The 12,537-nt window shown below is 37.6% G+C and overlaps 1 protein-coding gene across 2 annotated transcripts in view; it reads left to right on the top strand.

Annotated features, from left to right (window-relative positions):
- The window catches only part of rhoaa (ras homolog gene family, member Aa), a 55,422-nt gene that overhangs the window by 31,582 nt on the left and 11,303 nt on the right, over window positions 1-12,537 (top strand). The window lies entirely within an intron of this gene.

Genomic DNA, 12,537 nt, shown 5'->3' with positions numbered 1-12,537 from the left:
GGACATTGTTTTGGTCCATCCAATGCCACCAGGTTGCACCTCAGACTGTCCAGGAGCTCAGTGATGCCCTGGTCCAGATCTGGGAGGAGATCCCCCACAACACCATCTGTCATCTCATTAGAAGCATGCACTGATGTTGTCAGGCATGTATACAAGAACACAGGGGCCATACAAAGTGCTGCGTACAATTTTGAGTTGCTGCAATTAAATTTTGGCAAAATAAAGTGAAAAAATTATGTGGCAGGCTAGTCCGATTTTTGGAGCGTCTTTGAATTCAGGGCTCTATAGGTTGATCATTTTTCATTTCCATCAAACGATGTGGCATCCTTTCGTTCCCAACACATTACCCAGTCTATATCAGTATAGATATCCAGGAGGATTTCTTTTTCCCATTGAGATCTGATGTGTTTTCAAAGTGTTCCTTTAATTTTTGAGCAGATATATATATATATATATATATATATATATATATATATATATATATATATATATATATATATATATATATATATATATATCATTTTACACATTACAAACCTAATCATGTTTTACATCAAAACAGAATAAATTAACTGAAAAAATGAGCTTACACTTACATACTGTATTTAACTTCAGACAATTCTGTACTGTACTTAAAAAGTTCAGTCCTGTGATGATATAAAGACATTTTTGATCGTAGTCTGCTTTCCTGACGAGTGCTGTTTCTTCGCTGTCAAGTCTCGCCATCTTTGCAGCATCATTATGTCGATTCCTGTATCATCTTCTTGTTGCTCAATGTAATTAATTGCTGTTTCTAGAACCTTAACTCCATCACTCATATAGTCTGTGCATTTATAATGTTCCTTGTATCACCCATCGACGGCAGGCGCTTATAGCATGTCCACAATCTTTTTGGATTTGCCTTTATGGCAAACTGCTACAGGGCTGGGAGACTGCAATTGCTTTGGGACACTCTTCTGTGTGTCGTCCCGTTGGGTGGAATCCCACAAGAGTTTAGAAACTCACTCACACCAGCCATGATTCTTTTCAAAGTTAAAGTGCAGGTCAATTTGCTTTATGTATTTTTACTTTATATTTTGTATTAATCATTTTTATATGAATAGTTTTGGGTTGTAGAACGAATCATCTGAGTTTCCATTATTTCTTATGGGGAAATTCGCATTGATATACTGTATTAGTGCTTTCGACTGCGAGCACATTTCCAGAACGAATTATGCTCGCAAACCGAGGTTCCACTGTAATTAGTCAGGAGCAACAAAAAATAGACTACGCTCACGCTCGCAACTTGCAGTTCTTCTTGCTGATTGATTTATTTATTTATTTTTTTTCTTGCGGTGGGACGTCAGATAATAAGGAATGTTGGATAAGCGAAGGTAGGATAAGCGAGACTCTACTGTGTGTGTGTATGTATTGTGACGGACAGCCGGGTCCCATGCCCAGTCGGGACGCCCCTGCTACATATGTTCCGGGGGAGCCATCATGGACAGCTCATTAGCTCCCCGGGACGCTAGGTGGCAGCCTCCCTGGCCAATGTTCATTTCCCACTCTCCCATGTGGCTCCTTGGGACATGGAGTCCTCTACAGCCTGGTTGGGAGAGGGGGTGGCCGCTAGGGGGCTGCCACGACTCAAGAGCCTGGCTGGACGAATCTTCAGCCCCACCCGGAGGTGTAATTAGGACCAGGTGGTCAAGCATCTGGATCACTTCCAGGTGGGGTATAAAACGAGCCAGCCTCCACCACTGGGTAGCCAGAATCGGGAGGAAGAGGACGAGGTTGCCTGGGAGGAGTGGTGGTACCAGAGAGGGAAGAGTATTGCTTGTGCTTTGGGACTGTGTTTGGGCTGTGTGGCACGGGGAAGACGTGTCACACAGCTGAAGAAAAATAAAAGCCTGTGTGTTTTTGTACACGTGCCTCTGCGTGGTTTGTGCCAGGTCGGGCACTTTATAGCGCCTTCTTACAGTATGTATGTATGTATGTATGTATATATCTATTTATTAAATAATTAGAAGCACATCCGATATACATTTATTATTTGTCATCCTTCACCACAAAGGCACATATATGCAAATGAGCAAAAGATATTTTCTAATACTGGCCAAGGCATGTTCCTGCTACATCAAAACCATTATATATTATAGAAAATACAGTAGTTGTCTAGGAGAAAACAAGCCTGACATAAGTGTATGTTGATATGCTGATTTGTTAATTTCAAATTTTGGATTTTCTGAAAAACTCTAGCCATGTGTGACTCATTTCAGTTATGTGACTTTGCTGTTGCATTCCAAGTTGTGGTCAGGTGCATCCTGTTTACTTTAAATAAACTAGGTTGATGTCAGATTAAAGAGTTACCTGAATAAAAAAAAAAAAAAATCATGAGTGATGCAACCTAAAAAAAATGTTAAGATACAGTGGAACGATTGCATAAGAGAACTGTTCTGGAATCACTCCTACTTAGAATCGTCATCAACATTGAAATGACTAATTTGCAGAAGGTAGCTCATGTATTCAGAATTCGTTTTCCATTCATTGCCACTTGATGTCTATGAATCCCGCCATTGAAAAAGATAACAAACCCATTGTGACAGATTAGGCTGAATTCACTCTACTGGAATCCAAGTTCAAAGGTGTCATTCCGGAACATGTTGGGAGAGGCTGGGAGACATGGCGCAGATGACCACACTGTCGCACAACCACACACAATACTCCAAGGTGAGGACTGTTAGTATTAAGTTCTCCAATCTGTAGTTAAAATTTACTGTATATATAAAGTGTAATGTGGATAAAAGTATGTGCTGCATAACTTAAGTACAACTGTCATTCAAACAGAGATGAAAATCCACAGCCAGCCACTGTAGGTGCTTTTGTGATAAAAAGTGAACTAGGTGATACTTATGCAGGTCAGCATTAAAGATCCACTTGAGTGCTGCTTCAGCAAAGAGCAGTGAGATAAATTTACCTTTACATTTGAAAAAATGCATATGACCTTGAAAATATTCTTCTAGGCCCATATAGGCAATCGGTACAAAGTTGTCTTAGTCACAGCACAGCATAATAAAACATTTCCTTAAATAAGACAGTTCTTTTGACTGTAGCATTCATAACCAATCTTCCAATTACCTAAGCACAACCCCAGTCACTAACACATTTACTGTACACCAAATCCAACAATCAAAGTAAGAACAAATTCCTCCTGATTCATTTAAAACTTAACAATTAAAACCCCTAACCTTGTAATCATTAGCCATAACAACAATTGCAATTGTTAGTCATTAGTTTCATTTTGTTACACACATGAATCAAGATGCATTTTCTTTTGTTCTATCTATAAATTAATAAGATGCAAATATTTATGGGATATTTGAGAATAGGGTATTATAATGAGAAAAGTGTTGTGTCCTTTATTACTAAAGATCTTTTTTGCAGCATTATGGATTCTACAAGTCAGTATTTGTAAGATGTAGAATTTATACATTCTTTCTTAATGCTAAGTTATCGGGCACAATCATTTAAAATTTATTGATGATTCACAATCATTCATTTTGTCTAACAGTTCTGTCAAGTTTTTGAAATCTGATGATGCTATGTGTAGTTCAAAGAAAGCTAGATAAATAAGGATTTGAAATGCTGAGCTGACATGTGCAGCGGAAGTGTCCCTTCTCCATCCAGCGTGGTCTGAAACCGTAAGCTGACATGCATAGTGAAAATGACCCAGTGCAGTGGAAATAAAGTATGGTTTGAAGCACTGAGCTAACACGCTCAGTTCAAAGGAAGCTTTGTCAAGCATTGAAACCCCCCATTACAATCTAAATAATTGCAAATTCCACAAATTAATATTTAATCATTTAATCCCTAATGTATAATTATTAATCATTAGTCATAAAAACCTATTGAAATAGTCAGATCTTTTGTTATATACATGAAACAAAATGATCATTTAATTTTGATATCTCTCTATTATAAAAAAAAATAAAAACCTGAGAGAAACACTAGGGCATTGAGGCGTGATCTTCACGTTAAGATCACGGAAGACAGTTAAAAGACCGGCGAGAAGAAAGAGAATGGCCATGGAGCGTCTCGCGGAGACCTTCAATTGGCCGTCTTGCAGGGACTTTAAACATTGTGCTAATAGATTGACCCAAGACTGTCTCGCGATGACATAGAACATGAAATTCTTGTAAGACACACCCTAATTACAATCAATATCAAATGTAACGGGCAACAAAACATTCAGTCGTGTGAAGAATTTGAGCACACGGGGATCCAGGGTCTCCGCACATATAAAGAGTATAAGGACAATACGTTGCAAATGAAACATCGACGACTAAGTGAAGAAGTAGCGCCAAGAAAAGAGACTCAAAAGCGTTGGAGAGGAAAAAGGAGCAAAAAAGAAAAAATAATCTAGCATGTCCAATCGGTCTCAGAATTGAACGACGGAAGAAAAAGGCAAAGTAGAACTTAATAAAGACGTTTACAAATGTTGGCGCTATACACATGAAGAGCAGATTAGAGATTATGAAAGCAGTGGAACTCGAAAGGCTGAAAAAAAAAAAACGGTGTGATACATGTGGAGAAAGTTAAAGAATATGAAAGTAGGAAAATTTAGAAAGTATTAAAGAAAAAAAAACAAAAAGTAAAGATCGCAGTAGTGCAAACAAAGAAGTTATTACTTGAAAAAGGGAAAATAATCACCACAGACCAGGGGCCTCATGTATAACACCGTGCGTAGAACTCGCACTATAACATGGCATAAGCACAAAAGCCGAAATGTGCTTACGCACAGAAAAATCCAGATGCAGGAATCTGTGCGTACTCCAACTTCCATGTTCTTCCGCTACATAAATCCCGATCAGCGTGAAAAGTAACGCTCGTGCACGCGCTTTATGTAACGCCCCAACTCCTCCTAGAATTACGCATCTTTGAATATGCAAACCAATATAAATCGCCCTTAAGCCTTCTGTGAAAAGACAATGATAAAAGCACGCGGGTGAATACAAGAATTTCAGCGAATACCAAGTGGAGGCAAAGGTAAAACATACTATTTGTTTAAATATACCGTGGTATAATCAACAAAAGGACGTTGATCGAGTGACATAGCATGTTGGAGAAACTTGACAGCTCACGTTCACAAAATCGCACAGTGCCGGAAATAAAAAAAGAAGTCGCATATCAAAGTGGCCATGAAAAGGCGACTTGTAGCTCACTGTCTGAGTGTCATATCAAAGCTTATTAGGGTACAGAGAAAAAAGGCACACAATGGGGAAAAAGCATGAAATGTCAACTTCAATCTCGACATTTCCACTTTAATCACGTAGTTTATTTTGTCATTTAAAGTAGAACATCATAAACTTCATCTTAAAATCGTTTAATTAACCAGTTTCTCAAATCACATCGTAATTAAAGTAGCACGTTAAATGCTTTGTTTTGTATTTGATCTTCTATGTGCTCTATGTGTGTGAATCACTACTTGCTTCTTAAACCGGCTCTCTTCCTCCAACTGGACACAGAATCCATTACATTTGTGATATTACAGCTCTCTGAATAACTAAAATACTGAGATGTATATGTGATGTCATTTTTATGATGATAGGAGTTAAAGCACGTTATTAAACATGTGTTTCACTTCGATGAAATAATTTATTGCAGCAGTACTCAGGGGCTCTAGGCTTGTGGTGGCACTGGGCAGAGGAAGAATCGGTGGCTCCTTGCCCGCCAATGTCAGTAAGGTAGCTTATGCGGTGGATGGCCACGTCCGTTGCAGACACTGCATAGCCGCCTCGTGCTCATGACACAAGCATTTAACTTTTGCCGAAATTTGTCACTGCGTTTTTAGCTGTGTTGTTATTTTCTCTTTCTGTTTTATATTCAATATATATTGGCATAGCCGCCACTGCAGTCCTTGCTTTTCTTTCCCCAAGTAATCGATCGGCACACGATAAGCTCTGTAATAGAAGTTAAGCCATCTGTAAGCTTAGCGCCAATTCTTCAAAATGTTTAAGGAACATTGAAATATCTTCGTAGTACATGTTTAATTATTCTATCCTTCACGACACTCCCAGTGAAGAATATAGATTATTTAAATGAAGTTAAAGTTTTATCTGTATAATTTAATAAACATATATTTTGCTGCATTACCCCACCTTAAAAATATCGTCGTCATATGTAAATACGAGCTTTATAAAGTGGCTCAGGTTGTGTGATATAACTATAGTGCAAGTTTACAGTGGGGTGATTGTACTTATAAGTACAAACAGTTCTACAAGGTGCAATTGATTGAGTGCATTTAAAGTTCTTGGGATGAAACTGTTTTTGAACCGCGAGGTCCGTACAGGAAAGGCTTTAAAACATTTTGCAGTGGCTCAGATAGCGTGTCCTTGAAGCTGTTTACCGATAATTCTCTTTCCGATCAGCTGATGGTGTAATTCACACTCAGATACAGTGATATAAATACTCCGAGTGGTGCAGTGAGAGTAATATGGAAAAAGATGATCCACTGTGGCAACTCCTAACGGGAGGAGCTGAAAGAAGAAGAAGAAGTGAGAGTAACAACGCTAAAGCAATTATGGTATTTGGAATACTATGGCTGTTCCCTGGACCATTATATTGTTACAAGTTAATTACAATCAGATGCATTACAATAATAAACAATATGCGGTTAGTTTCAATGTATTTATAAAGCCGCGTCAGAAAAATAAGGAGTAACCACACAGGAACAGTAGCACTGCTTTGACGCTGGGTGCCGCCAGTCTGCAAAACCGAGCGGAGAACTTGGGTTCGACAAGTATGAGGTACCATGGAAAAGTGCGTGGCTTTACTCCAAGTGTAGGTTTTATACATCGCGATTTGAACGTGGAAAAGTTCTTAAACAACATTTCTATGCGTACGCACCGTTTATACATGAGGCCCCAGGTGTCACTGGAAAAAAAGCAGGACAAAGCGAGGTCAGAAATAAGACAGAGTAGAAAACAAAGTAAAACGTCATAAAGAGGTTATAAAACAAGGAGGCCAAACACATGCAGAGCAGGTTAAAGATCATGAAAACTGGAATTCAAAAGACTCAAAAAAAAAAAAAAAAACGTAGGTGCAAAACACATGCAGAGCAAGATACAGAATATGAAAGCAGAAAAAAATGACAGTGTCAAAAAAATAAAGTAAACTTTGCATTAGCGCAATCAAAGAGAAATTATTACTCTGAGAAATAACGAAAAGGCTAATAGAGATCGAATATATGGACACAGGTGATGTGTCAGAAGTATGTAAATATTGTAAGGTTTTAAAGTTTAAGTCAGAGAATTTCAACAACATGGTTTACCTTGCATGCATTCATTGGTTACTTTGCAAAAAAAAATTAACTGCTGCTGATGTAGATTGCTTTGTCTGTGCTGACATTCCAAACAGAGAGATCTATCCTGAATTATGGTACAAAGTCATTAAACACTTATCTCGCTGACCTTGTTTAAAAGATTCAGCATATTGGGACATAAAAGATTACAATATTGTTTTCACAGAAGTTCTGAAATAAAAGTGAAACTAATGAAATAGCAACAATTCAAAGAAAACAAAATTCTTAAAAGTGTGTATCCGGAAAACCAAACATCCCCTAGTCTCCTAGTATCTTTATAAATTAATGGTAAGAGGCAAATTAATTTGCGATTATTTATGAGAATCCAGTATTATGGTAAGAGAGGTGTCGTGATCCGTATTAGTAAAGCTCTTCTTTGAAGCATTATGCATTTTACCAGTCTGCATTTATGAAATTTACAGTATAACTAGATCAGTGATTTTCAAACTTGGTGTTGGGGACTCACTGTTGCTGCAGGTTTTTGTTCCAATCAGATTCATAATCAGTGACATAACCTAATAACACTGAACTCATTTAATCAGCTGGTATTTTTTTTTCTTATTCTACATTCAGAAAAGCACATCAGCATGATTTTACACATTTTGAATTATTTCTGCTTTTGCTATAGATTTAAATGCTTAACTCTCTTTTGTAGATATCATATGTTGCCTTTTCTCTGTGTAGTTTCTCCCCTTTGTTGTATGTTATTAATGACAATTAAAAACAAGGAGAGTAGACACCCAGGCAAACACTGAATAATCAAAGGCTGCAACTACTTTAGGGTCATACACACTAATTAGTAAATCTATCCATCGATCTATCGATCAAATTAAACAATTAGAACACCTGGAGAAGTTGAATGAAAATCAAGATGAAAAGAATGCTAGAAAGAAAAAAAATATACATTATTCCCATGTAACTGCTTGGCACATTAATACCTTTTTTTTTTTTTTTCACCAGACTTAGTTTTCTAACACAGTACTTGGAAAATAACAGTTCACTTAATTAGCCCAATAGTCCAATTAAAAATAGAAGCTGGTTGGAACGAAAACCTGTAGCCACAGTGGGTCTCCAGGACTGAGTTTGGGAAGCACTGAGCTAGATGAATAAGGATTTACCTCCACCCAGCGTGATTTGAAACACTGAGCTGACATTGACATTACACACTTCAGTTGGTATACAGATGGAGCCACGTCAAATAGCCGCGGCCGTGTGAATGGCGTGCGAATGGCGTACGGCTGCCCTATGCACGCCGTGATCCCCCCCTCCCTCTACTGACAGAAGGCATGTTAAGATTTCACAGTAAACACGCCCATTCATGCCCTATTTATTCATTTACCTGGTTCCACCACTAGATGGCGCTTTGTTCTCAAGAACACGTTAACACACGCCAGCAATTTAGCTGCGCTGAGTTGCAATCACGTGATTTTAACATTATATTTTATTATTATAATTATAACATTATATTATATTATTATATAGGAGCTTCCCTGTCTGCCTATCATATAGTGCCTTTCCTTCCTACCTACCTATCTATATATCTATCCCCTTAGCTGTTTTTTATATATCTATTATACAGTGCCTTCCCTGTTTATTTATATATCTATTGCCTTCTCTGCCTGTCTGTATGTCTGATTGCATATAGTACTGAACTTACTGCTCTGTACTATTCTGTCCTCTGCATGTCCTGGAGTACAAAAGAAACAGCACCATACAGCAACATGTGCGAACTGGCAAGATCGGGGAAAAAACACGCGGTCACTGATTACAAACTGCAAGATGAATGAAAGAGACAATATACAGTATGTAAAAACATCATCGCACTAATGCAATATTATTTGAAAACGAATAGCGTCAGATCAGGTTTGAATATGCGCCCGATCTGACGCGTTCGTTTTCAAATAATATTGCATGTACTTAACTATTTTAGAATAAAAACATACATTTGATTTCAGTCAGTCTGTAAGAGCCAGTGTACATTACGGAAGCGTATTAGGGCCACGGTGAAAAAAAAAATACGGACACAGTGAAGAAAAAAAAAAATCTAAATGTCGAGATTAAAGTCGACATGTTGACTTTATTCTCGACATTTCCACTTTATTGTCGCCAATTATGTTGAGATTAAAGTCGACATTTCCACTTTATTCTAATAGTTTATTTTGTCAGTAGAATGTCGCAAACTAAACTAAATCTTAAAATGAATGTTTAATTTACTAGATTTTCTCAAACCCGTCATTAATTAATGTAGCACATTAAATGCTTTATATTAAGTGTTCCCGACCCAGTTAAGTTGTGTTTACACGGATTACTGTAGAAACGGAACACACGTGAAATGCGTGTATTCCAAATAATGATCTATTCTTTCCACTCTAAAACTCCACTTCACTCCCAGATAATCAATCAAGGCATGAGCTGGGAGAAGTTTGTGCACGTTCTAAGTCGTTCGGGGGATGGAATAGCCGGCTACTTGCAGGTTTTCTTTTATCAGCACATTTAGATTAACAAAAGAGACTGGCGGAGAGGTGAGAACGGTTTTAGGAAGCAATTGACTAGTTTTGGAAGAATACATTTTATTTCTAAAGTCGTGTGTGCGTGTTTTAATTGTTGGGGGATTGTTTGGGTATTTAAAAAAAACATTTACTTGAACCAACTACTTACAGTAAATGGGCAAAAAATGGGAGACGCCTTTGTTTTAAATAGTCAAAGAGTTGGGCTAACAATAATAATTATTATAAATATTATTACTGGTCATAGAAACAAATGAAAACAATAGTTAAACACTTGATCATATGTATCTGTGCTAGTTTGTGTTTGTGATTATGTGACCCATCATAATTTTTTCTCAGTATAAATAATTTTTTGGGTTTTAAGAACTCCATCAAAAGAGCAAACACAAACTTAGAAGGTGAGAAACCTCAGTGGAGAATACTGACTATGACATGGTGCTAATTGCTCTGTGTGTGTTTTTTTGGCGGGGGGAGGGGTTCTTTAGACCTGTCTGCGCAAATGTGTTTGTGTTAAAGCCAACGGAGAAATGCAGGAGCGCACACACACACACACACACACCTCTCATCCACAAATGCTTTAACTGTTATCGTTGATTAAACCTATGAACACAGCTGTTCAGCAGTCCTAAATAAAAGACATCAATACGTTAATAATTAACACAAAGATAACATTGTTTATTTTGCTGAATAAGGTAATAAGCTATATTTAAAATAAAACAAACCAGGAAGTAAGTGTTTTATACATTAAAGTACTCTGTATAACCAAGTGCCCTAACAAACAGCAACAGTGTACAGTACAGACAAAGAGTGTGTGTGCTGGTGGGGATTGGAAGGTGAATTAGGATACCTCATTTACAAGACAAAAGACGGTCTGAGGTGTGAATCGCAGCTCGCTTTGCTCTTCGGGGTGTGTGTGTGTGTTTTTTTAGGTTACTAGGGGTGCATTCTTAAATTCAGTCTGTCTAAATCTTTATAAACGCCAAGTTGGAAAATCAGGTTTGAGAAAATGACAACAACAATTAAAATCTTGATCATTTGCGTCCGTGCTATTTCGTGCTTAAGTGACCCAAAATATTTTTCTTAGTTTTCTTAGAACTTCATTAAAAGACAAACTTAGGAGGAGTGGAATGTGAGAAATCTCAACGGAGAATGTACTGACTTCTCCTTATTACTGACTGTTAGATGGTGCTAAAATGTTTTTTCGTCCTGCTGGCGCAAATGTGTTTGTGTTAAAGCCAGCTCAGACAAACCTGACGAATGCGGAGCGCACACACACACACACACACACACGGTGGCACTTTGGCCGTTAGTGCTTCAACGTTAAACGAAGCCCCGTAAACTTGATCCTGAACAGCAGACTGACTTTAACAATAATAGTTGATTGTTTTTATATTTATGTTTTTGTATATACTTATTATACTTACATATTTTTAAATGTTCAAATGAACGTTTCAGAGTATATAATTTGTTGTGTCATCTGTTTACAGTGTTGGCTGATTTTGTGATTGAGACCCATGGGTTACATTGAACTGGAGTGGGACAAACGGCAAAGCCAAATTGCCCAAGAATTTAAAAGAGAAGGTGCACGAGACTGTCATGCAGAGATTTCCGGATCTGACAGCGCACCACTGGTTCAGAGTCGGTTATTCCATCCCCCCAACGATTTAAAAAGTGCACAAACTTCTCCCATCTCATGCCTTGATTGATTATCTTTGAGTGAAGTGGAGTTTTAGAGTGGAAAGAATAGATCATTATTTGGAATACACGCATTTCACGTGTGTTCCGTTTCTACAGTAATCCGTGTAAACACAACTTAACTGGGTCAGGAACACTTAATATAAAGCATTTAATGTGCTACATTAATTAATGACGGGGTTTGAGAAAATCTAGTAAATTAAACATTCATTTTAAGATTTAGTTTAGTTTGCGACATTCTTTAGACTGACTTTAATCTAGACATTTACATTTTTTTTTTTCTTCACTGTGTCCGTATTTTTTTTTTCACCGTGGCCCTAATACGCTTCCGTAATGTACACTGGCTCTTACAGACTGACTGAAATCAAATGTATGTTTTTATTCTAAAATAGTTAAGTACATGCAATATTATTTGAAAACGAACAGCGTCAGATCGGGTTTGAATACACGCTGATGCTGTTACAGAAGGAGTCATCTTATTCAGTGAAGCAGTTTCAACGCACAGTACATGCAATATTATTTGAAAACGAACGGCGTCAGATCGGGCGCATATTCAAACCGATCTGGCGCTATTCGTTTCAAATAATATTGCATTAGTGCGATGATGTTTTACATATATTGTCTCTTTCATTCATCTTGCGGTTTGTAATCAGTGACCGCGTGTTTTTTCCCCGATCTTGCCAGTTCGCACATGTTGCTGTATGGTGCTGTTTCTTTTGTACTCCAAGACATGCAGAGGACAGAATAGTACAGAGCAGTAAGTTCAGCGCTATATGCAATCAGACAGACATACAGGCAGAGAAGGCACTAGATATATAAATAAACAGGGAAGGCACTGTATAATAGATATATAAAAAACAGCTAAGGGGATAGATATATAGATAGGTAGGTAGGAAGGAAAGGCACTATATGATAGGCAGACAGGGAAGCTCCTATATAATAATGCAATATTATTTGAAAACGAATATGTAAATGCATGATAATTGTAAAGGTTAG

The sequence above is a fragment of the Polypterus senegalus genome, chromosome 13 (genome assembly GCF_016835505.1).
Source record: "Polypterus senegalus isolate Bchr_013 chromosome 13, ASM1683550v1, whole genome shotgun sequence".
Lineage (NCBI taxonomy): Eukaryota > Metazoa > Chordata > Cladistia > Polypteriformes > Polypteridae > Polypterus > Polypterus senegalus.
This window is presented reverse-complemented; position numbering and strand designations above follow the sequence as displayed.